This window comes from Thunnus albacares, chromosome 13 (genome assembly GCF_914725855.1).
Source record: "Thunnus albacares chromosome 13, fThuAlb1.1, whole genome shotgun sequence".
In the NCBI taxonomy this organism is placed as follows: Eukaryota; Metazoa; Chordata; class Actinopteri; order Scombriformes; family Scombridae; genus Thunnus; species Thunnus albacares.
In genome coordinates, this window is record NC_058118.1 from 11273253 (window position 1) to 11285324 (window position 12072).

Genomic DNA, 12072 nt, shown 5'->3' on the forward strand with positions numbered 1-12072 from the left:
AAGTCTTTGTTTTTTACATTCAGGTATTTGGTGGTAAAATGTAAATGTCGTCATGTGATCTTGTCTCAGTTCAGTGGGGTTTCCTAGTTGGAGCAGCAGGTCTGCAGCAGTAGGTCATGGTGTCAGTGTTTGCCGTGTTCAGCAAAAACATGCAGACTGAGAGAAACAGAAAGACAGAAAATATATAAAGGAAAATAAGAGAAAATGAACAGACATACTGACTTTTTCACCATGTTTGGTTTTGTCATTCTTTGCTCTGAAAAAGAGTAACAAGGAATAAGAAAGTAGCAGCTTTCATGTTTGCAGGTCCAGCATTCAGACTGTTCTTCCATCACTGTGTGTGAGTGTGTGTGTGTGTGTGTGTGTGTGTGTGTGTGTGTGTGTGTGTGTGTGTGTGTGCGTGCGCCCGTGCACATACCACATTATTAAGACCTCCCACCACAACCTTGCCCCCCAGCCTCTGCTAGATTTTTTTTTTCCAACTTGTAAAATGGCCGACCATTGAGAGCACTATAGATCCTTCATTGTCTCCCACCGACAGCTTGCTGGTGCGGATGTTTTTTTTATTTTACAGTATTACACTGTGCAGGCAGGTACATGTACAGTACACACAGCTGGACTTGCAGTGGTAGGAATTAACTGCCAAGAAAAGGCAGCAAACACGAATGTGAGAGACAGTAAGCAAGCTGATGGTATGCTTCAGTTTTTAGAGAAAAAATAGACTCCATTACACAGTTAGTATTATTTTTGCCCACATATATGTTGTTTAGATATATAATTACCTCCTACAGTAGCTGAGCTGAGTATGTACAGGACTTGATTGTTGTCAGTCAGTTGTGGACTCACCAAATAATGAGGTAATGTGAGAATGTGGTACAACTTAACCAGGCCTGTATTATTGTCATTTAATTAAAAACAGGTTTAGTGAGGTTTCATTATTGCTTTGGTAAATCTGAATTTGATCAGAAAACATAACATGTGATGAGCACATGTTGCTGTAAATCACTATCAGTGCATTTATACTGCATGCTGGGAGCAAACCTGAACATTTAAGTTGCAGTTTCTTTTTTATTTTTTATGGCTAAATGCATGAATAAGCACATTTGTGTCATGTGAATGCACAGCATATGTCAGTGCGTGTGATTCTGTCAGCGTTATGTCTTCCTTCATCTGTCATTTCCAGCTCTTCCCCTGTGCTGTGATCTCACTCGTGCTCTCGCAGAGTCCTGAGATGCCCTCTGATCGCTGGATGAGAGGCTGGACTCATGTTTGAATCCAGCTCAGTCTCTTTAGTCTCTCTCTGCCTGCTGCTTGTAGCTGCTGTTGCTCCAGTGGCAGAAGCAGGTGTGTCTGCCTCCTGTGCCCCCCCACACCCCCCCCCTTCCTGTTGCCTTATCACTGCAGTACGGCAGCTCTGTCTGGGAGGCAGCCATTCCATTGTTCTCGCGCCCCCTTCACCTATCGGTGCTCCTGTGGGTGCTGGCGCCACTCTGCCCGCCCCACCCTGTGGAAGGGACTGGCTCCAAATTGCTGTGATACTTGGCACCTAGGTGCCCTGAGCAGGTTACGCTTACAGCTTTCTGTCTCTTCTCTCCCTGGACAGAGCTTACTACACTCTCTGCTGCAGACCGCCGCCATCTTGTTACTGCTTGTGCTGCCGGTCTGCCCGCCTCTGCTGCACTCACACCAAATTGTCTAACCCAGCCTTAAGTGTTTGCCAGCGTCTCTCTCCTGCCACTGTAGTTTTGTTCCATGCCAATCCTGCGTTTGCGTAGCTGTATCACAGCACTGCACCTAAGCTAATAGACGCATTGTATCGCCGCACAGAGGCAGACACACCCTGAAGTTTTAGGTGTTCATTATACCTGACGGGAGGCTGCAGACACTGTCAACAAGATTTCACAGTAAATGTATGCTTATTTGTACAAAAAGGAAAGAATGTCATTGAAAAGATATTTACAATTCAGATTCAGATGGGGTGAGCTCAACCAGGCTGAGTTTCCAAAATTTTACCGCAGTTGTCACCAATATAACATACTCTAATCTTAACTAAAATAACTTACCATAACCACCACAGTTGAACATGCCACTCACCAATCACAATTTTGCCAAACTGATGTGACTGTAAACTCACAGCTATCTAATTTTCAAATTGTGTTTCTCTTTTTTGCAGGGTATGATAAAAAAAAAAAAAAAAGATTTTCAAAAGAAAATATGAACCACAATCTGTCCCTGTGGTGTGTATGTTCATGGAACCCAATGTGTGCTGAGCACATGAACATATACATAGTATGTTTGGGTGTGTGTGTATGTGTGTGTGTGTGTGTGTGTGTTTTATAGAGAGAGAGAAAAAGAGAGAGAGAGGGAGTGCGGGAAAGAGAAATTGAGCAGTGGTAAGAAAGCCCTCTTAATTCTGTTTGGCAGAAACTGTGCAGTTTGACCATATGTGCTTCACTCTGAGTGTTCATCATAAAATGACTGCTTCGCACATGCTCACATTCACTCCAAACACATCTGAATGTTATCAGATTGAACAGATAAATCAAACAGTGCCATAAATTATTATATTATCATAATATTATACTGTACTTCTCACTTTTAAGCATTTTTGTAGTACTACAAAGGCACTACAGTGTAAATTTTCTCAACAGATTCAGAAAGTGAAGGTACAAATTCAGAAAGCATACGTATTTCAGCTTATAGAAAAGGGTATTGTTGTATTTAACAGTGCTTTAGGTGAACAACAAGTGAATGTGAGTAGGTGGAGGCCAGAGCAATACAGCAGTCAGTTCAGATTTTCTGTCGAACTCTGCCAAGAAGACAACATACTAATGAAATCATAAAGCGTATGAGGAACACAAACTGTCCCTGGAGAATAAATCCATACATCTCAGGCTGCCAGTTTTTTTTTTTTTTTTACTCATGTCTCTGGACATACATGTACTAGCACTAGCTCTGGTGATACTGTACATACACAGCTAATGGCTGCTTTGCTTCAGGGTTAAAATGTTGTCAGCTTTCAACTGACGTTCCCCCTTTCAGGTCAGTGGAGACGGCCCTCTGTCCCACCAGCTGTGAGTCAATCAGAGCACCGTTCAATCACAGCTACTAGAAGTATGCAAATCATATATAGTGACTTTGTGTACTGTACAGCATGTGATGTGGTTCATTCTGGATCAGTATTAACTACATGCTTATGTAAGTACAGTCCATTTATCATTCACCATTTACAAGCTATCAAATAAAATGTAATACACTGATGTCATTTATACTCTTTCTATGAAATAGGCGCGTTTTCTTTCATTTTAGTATTTCAAGTCTTTCTCATTATTGACAGATGATATGCAGTTATATTTTACTGACTACTGAAATAATGTTGGAAATTTTTTTGTTTTTGTTTTGCTTAATCATTGCAGTACATGCAATGAGCACAATCATTGCAGTACATGCAATGATTAAGCAAATAAGACAATTGCTGTTTGACAAAAAGAAGAGTTAAGCAGTCAAATATAGCAGCTCAACAAATGCTACAATTTAAGGCTAAAACTTTCACAGTCAACAAAAAAAATAACATTATAAGCTTTATGTATTGTGTATTTTCTCAGACCTTAGTTTTTGATTGCTTTATACTGTATTGTAATGTGTTCCTGTTTTTGTCAACTCCCTGTTGTTCAGGATTTGTCATGATGGGCAGAGATACATCAGATCTATTTACAAGTGCCATCATTTTCACATCACTTAGAAGTATCTCAACAACTACTTGGTTAATTGCCATGACATTTTCTACAGACATTCAAAGTACCCAGAGGATGAATGCACCACCATGAGGTTGCCATTTGTGCTTTTAAGTGAAATGTCTCTGCAACTATTGGATGGATTGCTGTGACATTTGGTACAGATATTCATGTCCCCCTCAGGATGAATTGCAATAACTTTTGTGATCCCTTAACTTTCTATACAGTGCCATCATCTTGTCAAATTTTAAATGTGTTCAATACTTTGGTTTTTGACTACATTAATGCAAAACTAATGACATTCCCATTAGCCTCAGCTGTACTTTGTGTTTAGTGCTAATCAGCAAATGTTATCATGCTAACATGCTAAATTTAAATGTTAAACATGGTAAGCGTTGTACCTCCTAAACAGTAGCATTTAGTATTGTCATTGCGAATATATCAGTGTGCAGATGTTAGCATTTTCTCAAAGCACAGCTGTGTCTAAGTACAGCTTTACGTTAGCCTGACTGTAGACTCTTAAAGCTGTGTCCCAAATCCATACTACACACTAGTTCTAAGCAGGTTTTGAGTATGTAGTGTTTTCACACTGGAAACTTAAAAAAGTTAGTATAAATACTAAAATACTTGATTTTTGAGGAGGAGCTACTCACAAATGTCATAGTAGATGGTGGTGAAAAAGCTCCAGGAACACCTCAGAAAACAAAATATAACTAATGAACTTTTGAAAACATTTTGCTGTCTTTTTGTTAGGTTTAACTGGCGATAGTATTGCATTTGCACAGCACAAGTATTGCATCATGTTCTGTTAGTTTAAAACAGTGTAGTACTGTATGTTGATTTCTTGTATGCTAACTGCAAAAACAGTATACTATGAACATTAATGTATAGTATATACTGTATACAATTAGTATTATATAATAGTAATTCGTATGCGATATGTTTTGTTCTTTCTGTTCAGATAAAACCAGTCATAACAGCCATCTATTAACTAACAGTCAATCATCTTCAACGCTCAAATCATGCAATAAAATATCAATTGGATCCATTCATCTCATGGTCTTTGTGTCTGACCGCACAAACGTAATATTTAACCTCACTTGGAAATCAGTGTAATCCTGCCAGCAGTCCAGCCCCATGGCCAGAACAAACTGAACGGGGGGCATTCAGTTTTCACAGGGGGGCCAAATTTTAAACTTGGTAAGAAACGTATTCTTTCACAGGGTAAAATGCCAATACCACTATATGACAAGAGAACCCCTCATATTAAGATCATGCTTAACAACCCGTACTAAACGCATTACAAACTTGTTAATTACATACTCTTAAAGGAAAAGGGTTCACTCAATGTCTGCATCAGAGCGCATCACAGCATAACACCAACATTTTTGATACAAACTTAATGAACAAAAACAAGAATGTTGCCGAAGCAAAAGCTGATTGATTTCACCAAAATGCCACAACATAATACAACAAGCCTGCGTTTAAATGGGTTTGTAATCTGTCTTGAGCAGCATGAGCGTTGTTGGTCTCAGTAGAGAACCTTGACTCTTCTCGGAGAAAAAAGAAAAACTACCAGTCTAGCTTACTGCCTTCTTCATAGTTACCTATGACAATTTCAGCTCTGCAACAAAAATGAAGATGCTAGTCCAGCTTTAGCAATGCAACGAGCAAACAGCACGGAGAGAGTTATCACCAAAACAAAACAGCTAATGTTTTTAAGCGAAATGCAAATCCTCCTCACAAATAATTGCATCATCACACAAGCTGTGTCAAGTATATCCTGAGTATATCCAGTTGCAGCCGCCACACCAACGTGCAGTATCTAGACGACACACCCACTTTTCTACATGACACACCCACTTAGGTTTAGGATTAGGATTAGGGGTCGGGGGTGTGTGTCGTGTAACAGGATGACAACATCGGAGGGGGGGTTGTCGTGTCATGTCATGTAGTGTTTGGGTAAGTCTGCAAGAATGCAGCTAGACCCTTCTCAAATATGGTGACAATGGGCCTAGGTTCAAAATGCATGACAGCCACCACCTCATACACAAAACCAACAAAATTTAATGTAAACCTGCACATCATGACAGCGTGTACACAGCCGAACAACCATTAGCGACATGTGACCGCTGAGTTGGTAAATTTAATTGACCGTTAATTCTGCATAATGACCATTTTCCCAAATAAACCTTAATTTATGCAAAACAGCGGCAGCAGTCGCCAGAATAAAATCAGTTGGAACGGCGGCCTATTAGATTTTAAATAACTTATCCTTTGATGATTGCATTAAGTTACTTGAAAACGCAGTCCTAGAGTTGAAAGTCTTGCATTTTCTGCACGAAATTAAGTTCTGGTGAAGGTCTTCCTTTGCTTATCAACTTTTCATTAAAAGTTCATCTTGAAAACGGCGTGGATAGTAAATTTGCAACAATGTCCTCCTCACTAGTGGTAACGTTACTCGTGGCTTGTTTATCTGTTTATCCCCAGCAGTGAGCTTAACCCTTAACCTCGTGGGTCACCCTTAATCTCACGGTTATGTGCGGGATTTAACGGTTGACGGTAGGCTGCTAAATCACAATTAAATTATGCACCAAAACTGGTTTTATCTGGTTTTTAATCTCAAACGTAAGCACAAATGCAAAACACATTTTTTTCTTCTTTTTATTTGAAAATTAATTTTGTCAGATAGAGGGTGCAACATAGCATAGAAAGGTGGGTATGGGTGGGGAGGCATGAGATGCGCCATGGGGGGCATTGCACCCCAATGCCCTGCACTGGCGACAGACCCGCAGCAGTCCACAATATTTTACAAGTATGTAGTGTGGAATTGAGACACAGAATTAGTCTTGTTTATTTAGTGAACAGGAAACAGATCTGTTGAACTGACTGTACTTCTGCCTGATATAATTGTTACTCTCATGTGATTGTTTTTTATTAGTCTTGACTGTTTGTGTTAATACTAAGTAACATTATTAATACGATAATAAAATTAATCAAGTAAAGAAGAGATTTTGTATTGAAGCCAAGCAGGTAAAACATTAAGAAATAAACTATAAGAACATCCTGACCTGCTATCTGACTGGTCATTGACATTTTCCAGGAGTGTGAATAAATCACATAAAGCACAGCAAGCCATCCGTTATCAAATTGATTAGTACTGTAGTTGCAACTCTTACTCTTGCTTTAACTATTAGATAGCTACATCACTGCTGTATTGTTGTCCGGGATAAGAGAATAAGACTGTAGTGAATAATCTTCCCGGCAGCAGAGATTGCATGACATGGTGCAGTTTACACATGGAATGTAGAAAGATTTCAGGCACTCGGTAATGAAGGCCAGATGTTTGAGTTATGCATAGGAAGTCAATTGTCTACAGTTGCTACTGGGTATGACAGTGATGCAGCCAGGCACCAGCGCTGGTATCTGCTGTATAATCAAATTTAAGAAAGCGCTCTCCCATATTATGGCTTGTATATAACCAATACATGTACTCGTTTTGAGAAACAGTCTTCAGAGGACATCATATAAACAGAAGTGCATAAATAAAAATAGAAACAGTATATGAGTGATTAAGTGAGAGGAGTTGCTCATGAACTCCCCAGTTGCAGTTTGCATAGCAACTAATCCTGTTTATCATAAAGCATTGCCTATTAAACCTTAACAGAGAGTGGTGGACAAGGTTGTTGATCACAACAATTGGGCAATTATTTTGAGTTTTAATGCAAATTCTTGAAATGCATGATGAAATGATTCAACAGCCGTTTGTTCTTTTAATTAAAACTCTTTCAAAGCCAGCTGTACAAGCTGAGAAATGAAGGGAAAAGAATGCCGATTTCCATGAAAACATCTCATAAAGTTTTGGATTTTGCTGGACATGGTGTCTGCAGTATGCTTGAGGAAGGATGCAGATCTATACAGTGCAGCCCACCGTACATATACAGTATACTGAAACTCATCTCCTCCTCCTCCTACTGTAGCCCCTTTCCCTCGCTCCTGCTCCCTGCTTTTTTCTCCTCGTCTTACACACAGTTACACACACCCCCAGCCTGTCTCTGTGTCTCTCACACACGCACACGCACACACACACACACACACACACACACACACACACATACACACACCGTCTTTTGTTTGGAGTCAGACGGCATTGAAGGCAGATCCTGTGGCTCTTCTGAGGAGAATGTTAATATGCCCGCTCTGGTCTCTCTGGGGACGGAGAGAATGGACTCTGGCTGCTAATGCACTGTCACACTAACCCTGCTCTCTCTTCTCACACAGTTAGCAACAGCAGCACTGATCTCTGGTCAAACTGAAAATTATTTAACTGCACTCACATTGTACCAAATCTTAAAGAGTTGCTCTATAGTAAAATCTAATTTTCACATTACACAATCTGTGTCTGCAAACAGAGTTAATGCCAGGTGGACAAGTTTGCTGTGTGTGCTGCTTATACTTAGTTCACTTAGTTCACATTAGCGCAATTTAACATGTCATATTGAAATGTCATATGCCAATGTCATGTGTTGTGTTGTTGTGGAGACATCACCGTTGAGTTACATTTAGGGTTTAAGCCAAGTCAAACAATCTTTGTTGAGTTTATGGTTGAGGTCAATGTCGGGTTTAAGCAGCTTACAGGAAATATTTTTGCTTACGTTTCAGTCAAAGAAAATCTTCACCTTCTCTAGAAATCCTCTTGGTAAGACTTGAACTGTGGTCAGCAGAGTTGAAGGCTGATAAAACTCATCTACTAAACCAAACAGGTCTGTGTATCATTCAATTATGTCATTTAATCTGTGCTCAAGATTTCCTTGTTGTTGTTGATTTTCGGGTGGGTCACTTAATAAACAAGAAAATTAAAATCATATATCAAGTTTTATTTCACACAAATATTGTTTCCTTCACAAACAGATTCACCAGAAGTTGATGCTGTGTATTGGAAAGACATTCAGGGTTTGTTTCATCTTGAGTCATGTAATAACAGCCTAATGATCCAACAGGTACATTTAAATAAAAATGTGGCCGATAAATATTTTTTATTCATATTTCAATCTTTAAACATTGCATTAATTTAACAAAATGATAACTAGTAAAACAGCTCTATGAAGTGTAAAACAATGATTTCATTCTTTGGAACATTTTAAACCTGCATGTTTTTATCCTGAATGTACATTTACTACATACAGTATATTGTGTTTCATTTTTCTTTTGGGGCTCTGTTGCACATCTGTAACTAATGGCCAAGTGAGCACAGAATTGAATTTGTAGATAATTACATTTGGTCGAGTACAAATAAATGTCAAATATTTGACAAAACAGGCTCAACTCAAGGTCCAGTTGAGGGCTTGTTCTGGAGCTTTCGACCGTATCACACAGTCTTCATCAGCAGAAAGTGGGTCAGGGTACGCTGTGTTGTTTCTCAGTGTCAAGGCTTTAGAAAAGCAGCAACATTTGCTATGTAGCTTGTCAAATGATCATGAATGTGAAATAATGAGTTCCTAAAGATAGATTGTTTTGCATATTTTCATGGATTGTTGTTTAAGTTTGACCAATAGTTTTGTTATTTTGGTGAAGACAAGCAAATTTCAACACAATTACAGGCCTTCTTGTAAATGTGTTGTGTAAAATATACTGAGGAAAGACAGCATTTCAACTTTACCAATCAAACAGAAGAAAAAATGCACAAACCTGTATATCTAAGATACAGTAGCTTGTTATCAAAACACCTGTTGACATTTCTGACCGTTGCATCATATTGTTGTCATGAACGATCTGTTTCATTATCACTTGACTCATGTTTTAATTTCTTTCTTTATATACCTATTCAGTCATGGTTGGAAAACAGAAAATCCATTGCATTAATAAACTATTATACAGTAAGTGTCGGTGAACTTTCCTGCACCACACTGCAGAGTGGAGTTTCTCTTTCACTCATTCATTGTTTTCAATTCGGTTTCCCAGCTGTGAGCAGGGAAAATGCACTGCACTGTCCTCTCCTCTCCCTACCCCGTCTCGCTCCCCGTCAACTGAAGTCCTTTCATAATGAATGGCAAGGTACGATAATAGCCTTCAGGTTGCCATAGAAATGAGACAGGGGCCCTGTATGTGATTTTTTTTTTCTTTCTTTTTTTTTTTTTTCCTCCAAGCATAAATGACAGAGGACTCTGAGGAAAACTCCCCCCCACCTCACCCCACCTCACCCTCACAGGCAGCTCTGTACTTTGCTTCCATCTCTTCCTCCTCTCACATATTTCCTTTAATCAGCATTTCTTCTTTCTTCTAGGCCTATCTCATCTGACTTGATGAATTTATACAGGAATTATGTGAGTTGAAAGCGATTAAGCTGCCATGAATGCAACAGAAACCAGAAGTGTTTGATCAGTCCTCCACTATGCAGCGTTTGTTCTCATGTCACTTGCCACCACGAACAGTCCGGTCAGTTTTTATACCTGGAGCTGTGAGGTCCACGGTCCACGCACGCTTAGATCACAAACACCAGGACAACTTCACAAAAGCAGTCTGATGCTGAACGATCCAAGACTGGAGGGAGCAGATGGAGCTTTTTCACCACACGAGGCATCCGCCCAACTCAGGTCTCCTCCCTGCATTGAGCATCTCAGTGCAGCTGCTAGTGTGGCCGTTGAAACTGAGCTCTTGTGATCTCAGTTCACAGCCAGCAGCTGCTCTCAAGCTAAACAAAGTATTGATCCAGTCTGTCATTTTCACACTCTCGTGTCTGGAGGTTGGTGAAGATGTTCGATGTGTTTATGTCATGTTTGTGGTGTCAAGGAGTGGCTCGGTGATAAAGTGAGTGTGTGTAATGGATGAGATGAACCAGAGGCAGCAGGAAAGATGTGTAAAGAACAGCTTCATGAATCATCAAAGGCCAGCTAAGATTATCGAGAGGTGACAGCTTTAACAACTGTTGATTTTAACATAACAAGCAAATAGAATGAATATCTATGAATACAAATGTGACAACCCGGTCTCACATCAAAATGTGTAATAGCTACATTGGTCCACAGTGCAAAACGTCTTAGTTTCACAATAATTGCTCTAAAATTGTGAGATGACTATTGGCCTTCCATGTCACATGACTGTCAAATTTCTGTCTGCTAAAAAAAAACAAAAAGACCGACCTTTTATTCTCAAATGTGTTTTGTAGCAAGAATTTGCATTTTACTTTCATTCTTTCATTTTTATTTTCATAATCTTCATTCAGTGAATGTATAAAATGTTTACTTTGTTAGTTATTATGAAAATTTTTTGCAGGTTTTCATTGTTGCTATGGTGGTTATTATGGTTGCTGCTATCACTGAAACCATGTATTTGTATGTTGTTTGAATTATTGTCTTTGCATTGTGTAGTTATCTGAGCTGTTATTTGTGTTATTTTATGTAACTGTTTGATGATGTTCTTTCAATAAAAAACATAGATTTTAGATCGTCACAGGGATGAGTTGAATTTGAAATCCAGAATTTGAAGCTTTGTGATTGGCTGACTGGAGGATCCACTATCCAGAAGTATTTTCCTCACTGTCACCATGTTAAGGTTTTCTTTTAATGATATCTTAACATTTCTCAACACAAAAACAAGTATGTCCTTGATAACTCAATAATACGATTAGATAATGTATTAGATAGATGGAAAATGAATCAACAAATATAATAAAAGAAAGGAATTTGAAGACTTGACCTTGTTCTTTAGGGTTGATTAAGTATATTTAGATACCTTCATCCCATTGACAATATATCGATAGATAGATAGATAGATAGATATGTGTTGACTTCAAATCTTGAGGATTTCTCTGTTGTACAACATTAAATTTCATGACCTAATCAACAATTAAAATTTAAAAATGTTTTGGTCTTGAACATTGTGAGCTTTCGTTAGATTTTCCAACACCAAATTGTGGACTCCAGTTGTGTTTATCAATTTTCAGTGTTCACTGAAAACTTTCTTTGTTGTAAGTAAGTTCTGTTTTATTCCTTATGACTTGGGAAATGTTCTGTATTTGCAGTTTCTTTCTTTATGCTACATGTGTGAATGTGTTTCTTAATTTAAAGTCATAGTGCATTGATGTCTCTTGGCAACCTCACTCTTTAGAGTATGAGTAGAAGAACAGTCAGTACTGTTGTGGAGAACTGACCAATACATCATTTACTAATATTGTAATGTCACTTTTGAAGTATTTTCTATTCTTAACCTTGCAGATTATTAATTATGTCTCTTAATCACGCAGACAACTGGTAAGAGTAAAAAGAAAATCTGGTAAAGTGTACTGACCAAGTGTAAACCTTGCTGTGCATTAATATAAAAACATCATGAGAGGAGTTGC

At 38.7% G+C, this 12072-nt stretch overlaps 1 long non-coding RNA gene across 3 annotated transcripts in view; it reads left to right on the forward strand.

Annotated features, from left to right (window-relative positions):
- Positions 1-10748, forward strand: part of LOC122996201 — a 71108-nt gene extending 60360 nt beyond the window's left edge. For 2 of the 3 annotated variants that reach the window (XR_006406956.1, XR_006406958.1), the window contains exon 5: positions 8397-10748. This is a non-coding gene — a long non-coding RNA (uncharacterized LOC122996201). The remainder of the gene's footprint in view (positions 1-8396) is intronic. The other variant, XR_006406957.1, reaches the window with a different exon arrangement.
- The last annotated feature ends 1324 nt before the right edge of the window (positions 10749-12072 follow it).